This window comes from Triticum aestivum, chromosome 2D (genome assembly GCF_018294505.1).
Source record: "Triticum aestivum cultivar Chinese Spring chromosome 2D, IWGSC CS RefSeq v2.1, whole genome shotgun sequence".
Classification (NCBI taxonomy): Eukaryota; Viridiplantae; Streptophyta; class Magnoliopsida; order Poales; family Poaceae; genus Triticum; species Triticum aestivum.
In genome coordinates, this window is record NC_057799.1 from 641,821,555 (window position 1) to 641,833,098 (window position 11,544).

Here is an 11,544-nt window from a genome sequence, read left to right on the forward strand (position 1 = left end):
TTTTTTTGCGGGGTAGAGATTTTTAGTAAGTGTGTTCTCTTTAATTAGAAGCAATACTTCAAATAAGTTAGCAGTTGGCAGCACATACCATGGATTAGTTGTAGTCGTAAATATATTCCCAGAACCAAGGTGAAGCTTCACACAAATTCAGGAAAGGTCATACATATATTCAGCTTGGTTCAGAGTTAACTGAAGTTTTCTACAAATTCAGAAAATGCTTCAAGCCATCAACAAATCCCAAAGGATTGAGCTGGTTCAGATTACTAATCAGCAATGATAGTTGCATTGACGACATTTGTGATATAAGTATTCCATCTTAGCTATTATAAAACCATGCTGCATTATAGGCCATTTCGAGCATTGGGCCGCATAGGAGTTGAAGCAATGAGTTGTTGGGCTGCATACGAGTTGAAGGTGTACAGTTGGTTTGAGCAAAAGAAACAAGTCATGAAGAACAACAGGAGCACAGGACCTTCAACTTTACTCCATAGGTGGTCGTCCTCACCCAGTTGAAGCTAGCAAGCACCTCGAAAAGCATACGTACCTTGCGGCATCGAGGCGGGGGGAGGCCGACGAGGTTCTCCTTCCTGAGGTCATCCCATTGGAACACGGGCTGCCGCGGGGACGGCCGCGTCCGGTGCGTGCTCTTGCAGGCGGCGGTGAGGAGGCGGGGGCGAGGCCGGCGACCTTCTCCTTCCCCAACTCATCCCGCTGGAACCGGGGCCGTGGGCGGGGATGGCCACATTAGGGTACTCTTGCAGGCGGCGACGAGGAGGCCTGGGCGGGGGAGGCCGGCGAGCTTCTCCTTCCCGACCCCGTTGGAGGTGGGACTGCTGGGGATAGCCGTGTCTGATCCATCCGAGGGTCCGGAGCAGATCAAGGACATCAGGGAGCTTCTCCGGCTCTGACCACCGGCGTGGGGAGGCCGCCACGCGAGGAGGGCACGGAGCATAGCAACGTCACGAGGGAGCTCATCTAGCTATGATCCCCGGCGTCGGGAAAGATCGGGGGGAAAGATGGATCGAAGGAAGGCTGGTCCTATTTCTTCGGGAGAAATAGCTTGGCCGGCCGACTCGAGGAGGGAGAGAGACACCCCTATGCAGCAGTAGTGAGCCTGTGGTTTGGTAACTGACCGTTGATGTGGTCGTTCTTAGGCTGGTCAACCCATGGTCGGACCCACCTATAATATGCTAGTGAAACGTTTTGATGTGGATAGACTGCATGTCAATAGAAATAAGATACTGGGGATAAACTATTCATTTGATCTGGATTTCACTGAATACAGTTAGGCCATGTGTTTCAATTGTGGCGATCCAGGACATCCGCAAGCTGAATGCAAGAGAGCTAAGCTCTGCTTCATCTGCAAAAGTGCCACGCATGCTGTTGGTGATTGCCCAGTCAGGAGAAGACCACACCAGATGGCTAAGTTCGTGGGAAGTGCAGCTGCAGGGCTAGGTTTCTACCACATAGAGGTTCCAGATATGGGTCAAAATACTATTGGTAGCTTTAAGAATTGTGGGGTGGTGTATACATTGAATCAGGAGAAATCAGCAAAGAAGACTTGGCTAAAGAGTTTGCTGTAATCTACAAGACCAATTGGCCCTGGCAGATTAGGCCTTTTGGGAGATGGTCTTATCTGGTGAAATTTCCACCTCATATCTCTGTGGATCAGGTAGCTGGATACCCATGCTTTGGGCTGTCCAGAGAAGACATTACTGTTAAAGTAGTTGCTTGGAAGGAGGAACTAGTCAAGAAAGATAATCTTATTGAAGTCTGGGTTCAACTGAGGAAATTACTGCCTAAGTGGTGTGAGTGGTCTTCCCTGGACCAAATCACATCTGTTTTTGGATTGTTTGTGGATGTGGACTGGCAACTAATGTTCAAAAGCATGTTTGAGGTAGTCAGGGTGAAAATCCAATGTAGGGATCCATCCAAAATCCCCAATGAAAGGTTGTTTGCTCTAGAAGGTAAGTTAGTGCAGGTTCAGATCTCTGTGGAAGTGCCTAAACCTTTGGCTGAAGAAATGCAGACAAGTTCTGGGCACCAGAATGGAGGAGGAGACACAGACAGAGATAACAACAGTGGCATGGAGACTGAAGAGAGACTAAATGCTGATGAAAACACCCAAAGGCCACCCAGTAGTGCTGGAGCGAATGGCAGTAGGAATGGAGCTGGAAATGGTAACACTAATGGTCAAAGGAATCATTCTCTATCTGACACATTGACCCCACTAAGTGAGAAAGCTGTGTGGGAAGCCTTCAGGAAAGGAGATGGTGAGGAGAGGACAGAAACAAGTGAGGAACAGAAGGAGGGCAGTGAAGTAGTGCCTATAGAGGATCCTGAGAGGGAAGTTACTAGATTCCTATTTGTTGAGATAAATGAGGAACTTGACAAAGCTGAAGATACAACCAGTCTGTTAGAAACAAAAATCCATGAGGAAAATGAGAGGATGGAACAAGAAGTTGAGGAAGAGGAAGAGGAAGTCCACTTACCTGATGACATCATGCCCACCTATGAAGAAGAAGCAATGATGTTTGAATATAAAAAGAGAAAGACTTCAAAAAAGCAGGGATCCTGGGGACCAGTACAAGCTGCAAGAAAGAGCACTAGAGTGAAAGACAACTTACCCATCATGGAGAAGGCTGAGCTGCTCAAAATGAGGAAAAACTTGGAGATTCCAAAAACAACAGTGAGAGGTATAATTGATACAAACCCTTTTAATGTCTTACCTGTTGAGGAAATAGTAGATATGACAGATTCTTTTGGTGTAGAAATTAGAGAGAAGTTAGATCATAGGACCAACAATGACTCTCTATCTGTTTTAGATGATAATGATAGAATGCTAGATGATAGAAGTAGCTGTGGTAGGGTGGGAACACCTAATGGTAGAAATACTCAGGGCAAGCACCCTGAGAAAAAAGTTCCAAAATGAGGTACATATTTTGGAACATTAGAGGAGTTGCGGCTCCTGGTAGACTTAAATGCATAGAGGATACCATTACTCCTTTAAGACCTGCTTACATAGGTTTCCAAGAGACTAAGAAGGAAACTTATTCGAATTCTTTTCTTAAGAACCTATTAGGAAATAGGAATTTTGAATGGAAGTGGCTACCTGCAATTGGTTCTGCTGGTGGTATTTTGGTAGGTGTAGATCTTGACATCTTTAAAGTTATTAGTTGGGAAATCCTTAAATTCTCAGTTAATGTGGTGGTGTGCAAAAAAGATACTGAGATAGTTTCTAGGATTACTACAGTCTATGGACCTGCTTATGAAGAAGGTAAACTAGAATTTATTTCTGAATTGCATCACAACTTCCTTAACTGGAAGGGACCTGCAATTGTAGGTGGGGATTTCAATCTAGTTAGAAATCAGACTGATAAGAACAATGGCAGAGTAGATTTTAAGTGGGTTGATAAATTTAATTCTTGGATATACTTTTGGTCTTTAATAGAAATTAATATGTCTGGTAGGATGTATACAAGGGCAAATAATCAGGTAGATATGATTATGTCCAGGATTGATAGAATTTTTTGTACTACTGAGTTTGATGCCACTTTCCTTTAGCTAGTGCTAGAGTACTTCCTAGAATTGGGAGTGATCATACACCTGTTATATGGGAATCTGGTTGTGATGATCCACTTAAGAAAACTAGCTTTAAATTTGAGAAATGGTGGCTAGCTAGACCTGATTTTAGAGATATAGTGATTAAGGCCTGGAATACTAAGTGTTTTAGTTCAAACCCTGTAGATGTCTGGCAAAGTAAAGTGAGAGCCTTTAGAAGACTTGCTAGAGGATGGAATGCCAACCTAGAGGCTTAGCTTAGAAACCATAAGAAAGCTCTCATGGCAGAGTATGACAGGATAGATATACAGGCAGAATCTAGTGGGCTGAATGACATAGATAGATGTAGAATGAAGGAGATTCTCCTTGAACTTGGGGAAATGTGGTGTAAAGAAGAGACTAGTGCTAGACAGAGGTCTAGAGACAGAGATATTCTAGAGGGAGATAGAAACACGACATATTTCCAAGCTGTGGCTAACCAAAGGAGGAGAAAAAAGATGATCTCTGTACTAGAGGGCCCTGAGGGACCCGCATCTGAACAGTCTAAGATGATAAAAATAGCTGTTGATTTTTATAAGAACCTATTCAAAGCTGAACAGAGGCTTGATATTGCTTTGAAGCAAGACTTTTTCAATGTTGATGAGAAAGTGTCTGTGGAAGACAATGATAAATTAGAGGCCAGGTTCACTGAGGAAGAGATTAGAAAAGCTGTGTTTGATTCTTACTCAGATGGGGCCCCTGGCCCTGATGGCTTACCTTTTATGTTTTTTCAGAACTTTTGGGATATTATTAAGGATGATCTGATAGCCATGTTTGAGGCATGGTTTGAACATGACTTGGACATTTTTAGACTCAATTTTGCCATGATCACTCTGATCCCTAAGGAAGAGGAGGCAAAAGAAATGAGGAAATTTAGGCCTATTAGTCTACTTAATTGTTGCTTTAAGATTTTTACCAAAGTTCTGACTAATAGATTAGCTTTGATAATTGGTAAATTGATTTATGAGAATCAATCTGCCTTCATTAGAGGTAGACACATTCTGGAGAGTGTAGTTACTGCACATGAGGTGCTACATACTACACACTACTCTGGAGGAAAGGGATGATTTTAAAAATAGATTACGAAAAAGTTTATGATAAAGTTAACTTAGATTTTGTTTATGAGGTTCTTGAACTTAGAGGGTTTGGTAGAAAATGGATCAACTGGGTTAAGAGCATAACTCAGCAGGGATCCATTGGAGTCAAGGTGAATGGTGAGGAGAGTGACTTCTTTATTACTAGTAGTGGTTTGAGACAAGGGGACCCTTTTCCCCCTTTGCTCTTTAACCTTGTAGTAGATGTTTTTGCTAAAATGATAGTTAAAGGTTCACAGGCATGACTGATTAGAGGGTTGTGCCCTAATTCCCACCCAGGAGGGATCACATGTTTACAATATGCAGATGACACTCTGCTTTTTGTGGATAATGATCATAGAACTGCTATTAACCTCAAGTGGGCCTTGACCTGTTTTGAGTTAGTTTCTGGCATGTCCATCAATTATCACAAAAGTGAATTAGTCCCCATTAACTTGGAGGAGGCAGAAACTCAGGTTTTCCTAGACATTTTCAATTGTATTAAGGGAAAATTCCCTATAAAATATTTGGGGATCCCCTTGCATTTTGATAAACTTAGGAGAGAAGATTTACAACCCCTTGTTGATGCTCTGCTGGCTAGGATGGCTAGCTGGAGGGGTAAATTACTCTCATTATTAGGCAGAGTTACTTTAGTGAAAACCTGTCTAGCCAGCATCCCTATTTACATGTTGTCCTTTTTTAAATTCCCAAAATGGGCAATTAATTTGATCAACTCTCAACTAGCTAATTGCCTCTGGAGTGATGAGGAAGGGAACCATAAAATTCACTTAGCTAACTGGCAATCTGTGTGTATGAGAAAAGAATATGGGGGCATGGGGATCCCGAACTTACAGGATTTGAACTTGTGCTTAATAGGGTCTTGGATTAAAAGATATATTTTTAGTGAAGGCTCTCTTTGGAAGAGAGTTATTGATTCCAAATATAATACCAAGAGACCTAATATCCTTTGCTGTAATGACCCTCACCCATCACAATTCTGGAGAGGGGTGATGTGGGCTATGAAAGCAGTTAAATTGGGATATAAATGGTTTGTTGGGAATGGTAGATCTATTAGATTTTGGGAAGATATTTGATTTTGTAATTCTCCACTTGCCACCCAGTTCTGGGACTTGTATTGTATAGTTAATGATAAAAACAAGACCATTGCAGATACTTGGGATGGAGATATCCTAAGGATTTCCTTTAGAAGGAATTTTGATGATGTGCTAATGTAACAATGGTGAAAGAACATGCGGTGCCCCCATGTTTGGTTTTGGTAATTGATCACAATCTCTATGGACTAATGGTTGCCTTGAGTTATATTTGAAGGATTTGTCCACAGGCATTTCTTGAAGTCCATGTGTTGGTTTCAAGGAGTTTATGTGGTGACCAAGGTGTTATTAAGGAATTATCCAAAGATTGGTCATGTGAGAATTGAGCTTATTGCAAGCATGTCTTGAAGAAGAAGATTGTGTGATCATTCATGTTTACCTTCAAGACATCATCCAAATGAAGAGAGTTGGAAAGAGTCAAGGTTGATCAAGACTAAGTCAAGAGTGAATCAAGTTGATCAACACACAAAGCGCACAAGATGTACCGAGGGATCAAGCGATCCCATGGTATGGTAAGCATTGTCAATTACGCTTTGTGTACTAACCCATGGTCTTCGTGAGTGTTCTTTGTGGGCTTAGGTTGCGGTGTGCAAGTTCAAGTGAAGCGGGCAAGTTCAAGTAAAGCATCACGAAGAGATCAAATGCTTGAAGCCATTGTGGTGACAATGGACTTGTGAAGACGTGCGGAAGGGTGGCTCACCCATAGTGGAGTATGGGGGAGCAATCAACTAGTCTTCATCGAGCCAACGCAATCAAGAAAGGTGGTCCATCTTGAGGGAGTCAAGATCGTCATCATCTAGCTCAAGTGGACCATGTGCAAGGCAAAGGTTTGCTCTTGATAGGTTTTCTATTTTACCGGTCTCGTGATGGTAGTTGGGAGACCGGGTTATAGTATCGATTGCCGTACTATCAAGGGGGGCTCTCGATGAGTAGCTTGATCGTATCGTTCATAGAGAGCTCAAACCATTGCATCCTTGCATCATCTTTATTGGTTCTTGTTTGGTTCTTCTCTTTGTGAGTTTTGGAGCTTATGGTCATCTTGATGACAAGCTCGAGTTCATAGAAAACGGAGTTCACTCGCATCTTCTATGATGTTTTCGATGTTGGAGGTTATGCCGGTTCTTCTCGGTTGGAGGTTTCACTCCTCTATTTGTCGCTGTTTTGATGCTACTCGTCGTCTTGTATCCAACAAGCTTGAGTTTGCTCAATTCGGAGCTCATATGAAGAAGTTTTGGCAGTTCTATTTTTCTCCCTGCGGTAGTACCGCGGTGGCAGCGGTAGTACAGCTCAAGTACCGCTCCAGTACCGCTCTACTACCGCCTCGATTTTGGGTCTGCTCTTTTCGTGTCGGGTTCAGCGGTAGTCGCACGACAGTAAGGCACGGTAGTTCCGCCTATAAGCGGTAGTACCGCTCTGGTCGAGCGGTAGTACCGCTACTGCACTACTGCCACCGTTCTCTGCTCTGTCCTGCCTCCTTTTGTCCCGTGTTCTGCTCCTCCAGCGGTAGTACCGCTGGGGTGAGCGGTAGTACCGCTTATCGGCGGTACTACCGCCCCAAGGTTCTTGTTTTGTTGCTCCTTTTCTCTGCTTCTTCCGCCCGAGCGGTAGTACGCTCGTGGAGCGGTAGTACCGCTCGTGTGCGGGCTGAGCACTTAACGGTTGGATTTTCCCCCTCCTATAAAAGGGGGTCTTCTTCCCCAATGAACCTTATCCTTTTAGCTGGTGTTCTTCCCCCATTGTTGACCTTCTTCGAGCTTGCTAACTCTTAATCCCTCCATGGATTCTTGCTAGTTTTTGAGGGAAAAGAGAGAGGAGATCTAGATCCACATTTCCACCAATCACTTTCTCCTCTATGTGAGGGGAACCCATTGGATCTAGATCTTGGAGTTCTTGGTGTTCTCCTTCTTGTTCTTCCTCTCTTTTGCCTCCCTAGCATTAGTTGCTTCGGTGGGATTTGAGAGAGAAGGACTTGGGCACTCTGTGTGCCCTTGCCATTGCATTTGTGCATCGGTTTGAGTTCTCCACGGTGATACGTGGAAGTTACAAGTTGAGAAGCTTATTACTCTTGGGTGCTTGGTACCCTTGAGCTTGTTCCTCTTGGGTGCTTGGGCGCCCTAGACGGTTGGTGGTGTTCGGAGCTCAATCATTGTGGTGTAAAGCTCCGGGCAAGCGTCGGGGTCTCCAATTAGGTTGTGGAGATCGCCCCGAGCAATTTATGGGTTTCGGTGACCGCCCCCAAGGGTTGCCAAAGTGTACGGGTTCGGTGACCGCCCCCAAGGGTTGCCATTTGTACAGGTTCGGTGACCGCCCCCAAGGGTCCCTTAGTGGAATCACGGCATCTTGCATTGTGCGAGGGCGTGAGGAGATTACGGTGGCCCTAGTGGCTTCTTGGGGAGCATTGTGCCTCCACACCGCTCCAAACGGAGATTAGCATCCGCTAGGGTGTGAACTTCGGGATACTTTGTCGTCTCCGCATGCCTCGGTTATCTCTTACCCGAGCCCTTTACTTATGCACTTTACTTTGTGATAGCCATATTGTTTCTTGTCATATATCTTGCTATCACTTAGTTGTTTACCTTGCTTAGCATAAGTTGTTGGTGCACATAGGTGAGCCTAGTTGTTTTAGGTTTTGTGCTTGTCAAATTAACCGTTAGGTTTATTCCGCATTTGTTCAAGCCTCAACCGTAATTTTTTTAAAGCGCCTATTCACCCCCCCCCCTCTAGGCGACATCAACGATCTTTCAAATGGTTTGATCTAGAATCCATTGCCAGATCTATTATTTTTACTGATCAGGAAGATAATTTGATTTGGCAATATGAGTCTAAAGGCATCTATTCTTCTAAGTCTTTGTATGCTATCATTAACTTTAGAGGGGTGCAACCTGTTTACACGCCTGTGGTGTGGAGCTTGAAGGTACCACCCAGGATACAGGGATTTCTTTGGTTGTTTTCACAGAATAAAATTATGACCTGTGATAACCTAAGGAAAAGAGGCATACCCAAACCCCTGGAATGTGTGCACTGTAGAGAAATAGAATCAGTTCACCACCTGTTTTTTGACTGTGTGGTTGCTAGGTTAATGTGGAAAGAGGTAGAGATTATTTTTGGTAAAACTTTCCATTCTTTCTTTGAGTTAGCTGCTTGCTGGCTCTGTGAGAAGAGATTTGCCCATTTGAATGTAGTTTCCTCTGCTATTCTTTGGGGATTGTGGAATACTAGAAACTCCATTGTGTTTAATAGAACTAAATGGATTTCTGTCAAACAGGTCTGGCAGAAGATAAGTACATATCTGGGGGACCGGATGAAACCGCACAAGGAGCTGCAGGAAGGGGCGATGAAACAATTCAGAGACCATCTGTTGAGAAAGCTGAGGTCACCACTGGAACTGGAACCAGACTGAGATGCCGTGAAGCCACAAAACAACTTTCCTGGTCCAAGAACATCCGCAGACTGGCACATGGAGGGCGCACTACCCTGGGGCAAGTAAAGGAGGATCCAAGGATGGCGGAAGAAATTCATGTGGTCTTTTTCCCAATGAGCTGATTTACCCAGTTCTAGCTGTTATCTAGTTCTGCTCTATCTTTTACCTTTGCTACTCCAGTAGACTACTAGTAGGGGTAGATTATCTTTCTAGTGGCATCCTGTTGCCATCCTTTTGTCCTGTTTGAGACCTGGTGACATTACCAGAAGACCTGTCTGCGTGTTTTGGTTTCGTTTTCTATGAAAATGGAGCCGGGGGTGCTCCCCTTTGATCGAAAAAAATAAACTATTCATTTATTACAGATATGCATTACATGATTTTTAATGTTGTAAAGAAATGCCTAGAAATTTCAGTTCGGATGAGATCATCAGCTTGTTTGATGAGCAAGACATGGTCGTAGAATTAAGCTAATATAAACATAGTTGTTATTGCCAAAGCATATATCGATATGTTTGGCTATCAATATGTCTGGTATATTCTAACGTGTGGTGTCTTCTTCGCCCCCGTCAAGTCTAAATCTTGGCCGAGTAAAAAAGAGAGTCTAAATATTGGCTCGGCCCTGCTCCCAAGCGAAGATGAAGAAAAGGGCCTGAAGATGCAGGAATAAGAAGAGCAGTAGCGATAGTGTGCGATAGAAGCTTCGAAATGCAGAAAATGAATGTTAGGGTAGTTGGGACAACGGGGTTAGTGTTTTTTTTGCAAGAGAAGCATTTTCGGTGCAACAATGGTGCGCCAGGATCATGAAGAAAAGGGCAGATAAAACATGCTCCATAGCAGATTGTAAAAGCAACCTATAGATGAAATACAACGATAGCCGAACCAGAAGTTATGATCATGAGATCAGATGAAGAAAAAATATAGGTGTTTTTTAGACATAGAAACGGATATAAGTTTTTTTGAGCAACTTTTTTTAAGGGTAACCAAGTTTTATTCATTCATAAGCCATAGAAAGTGAAACACATCTCGGATCATGGGCTTGGCCAAGCCAAACATGGCGCCCCTGACCTAAAGAACGAGCAAACATGGCTACACTATGAGCTTTGCTATTCAAATCTCGACTTTTAAAAATAAACTAGCAAGTAAACATAGTAGCTCTCTTAAGTATCTCACTAACAATAGTACCATATCTCTAACGAGTGGCCTTGTGGATGTCTCCCACCACCTGTTTGGAATCTGACGCCACAACCAAATTTTACACAAGCAAATCTTCAGCCAGCGGCGATCCTTCCCTGCATGCCATGGCCTCTAGCATCGCCAGATCTTGGATCCCATGCGCCACCAATACCAAGCTTCCCATATAGTTACCTTCATCATCTCGCCAAATTGCAGTCGCACTGCCACATCTCGAAGGCGTTGACACATCGGCGTCAACATAGACTTTGGCGTACCCACTGGTGGTGCCTTCTGTCTTCTAATACCTCTTGGCACTTCTCCATCTCCACTATTTTGCACCGGCGGGGGCTCCTTCAGAATCTCCAACTCTCTTATGTATCTATGAATAAACTTATGAGTTGCTTGAGGCTTTTGAAAAATTCCTTCATGAATTGCTTTCCTCTTTGATGACTAGATGGCCCAAAGTGTAACCGCTATCTTCGTGAATTGCATGTGCGAGAGGGACTTCATAAGTGAGAACAACCAGTGCCACGCATTTGGCTCCGCCATTGCAATACGGTGCTGAGTAATGTCATCATCCACCCGTGCCCACGTACACCGGGCCACGGTGAGGGGAGCTCCCAGGAGCTCCTGGTCTCCCCCTACATGGGTTGTCCTAACAAGCTAAAAAAAAAGAGGCGCTACTCAGCCTGTCAGCGCGAGCACACGTGATTTTACTTCAGGCTTAGCCAACCAGCAAGGGTGCGTTGCTTACCATACGTATTGGTTTCTTTTCCTTCAAGTATGGGTTTTCTCCGTTCTTTTTCTCCACTGCACCAAAAAAGCCAAAAATGTTTAGAAAGTGCATGAATTTTTATTTGTTTCCTTTTTATGTATTATAAAAACTTTTCTAGTATACGATAAACTTTTTTTAATACACACTGAACATTTTGTTTAAAATACACACTAATTTTTTTTAATATACAATGAACATTTTATATATATAGTGAACTTTATTTAAAATGTATGGTGAAATTTTTTAATATACAGTGAACTTTTTCTAACACACACTAAACTTTTTTTCAAATATAGACTCGACATTTTTCATAGATTGTAAACTTCTTTAAGATATGATGACCATTTTTTAATATAAGGTGAACTATTTTCTAGTGCACACTAAACATTA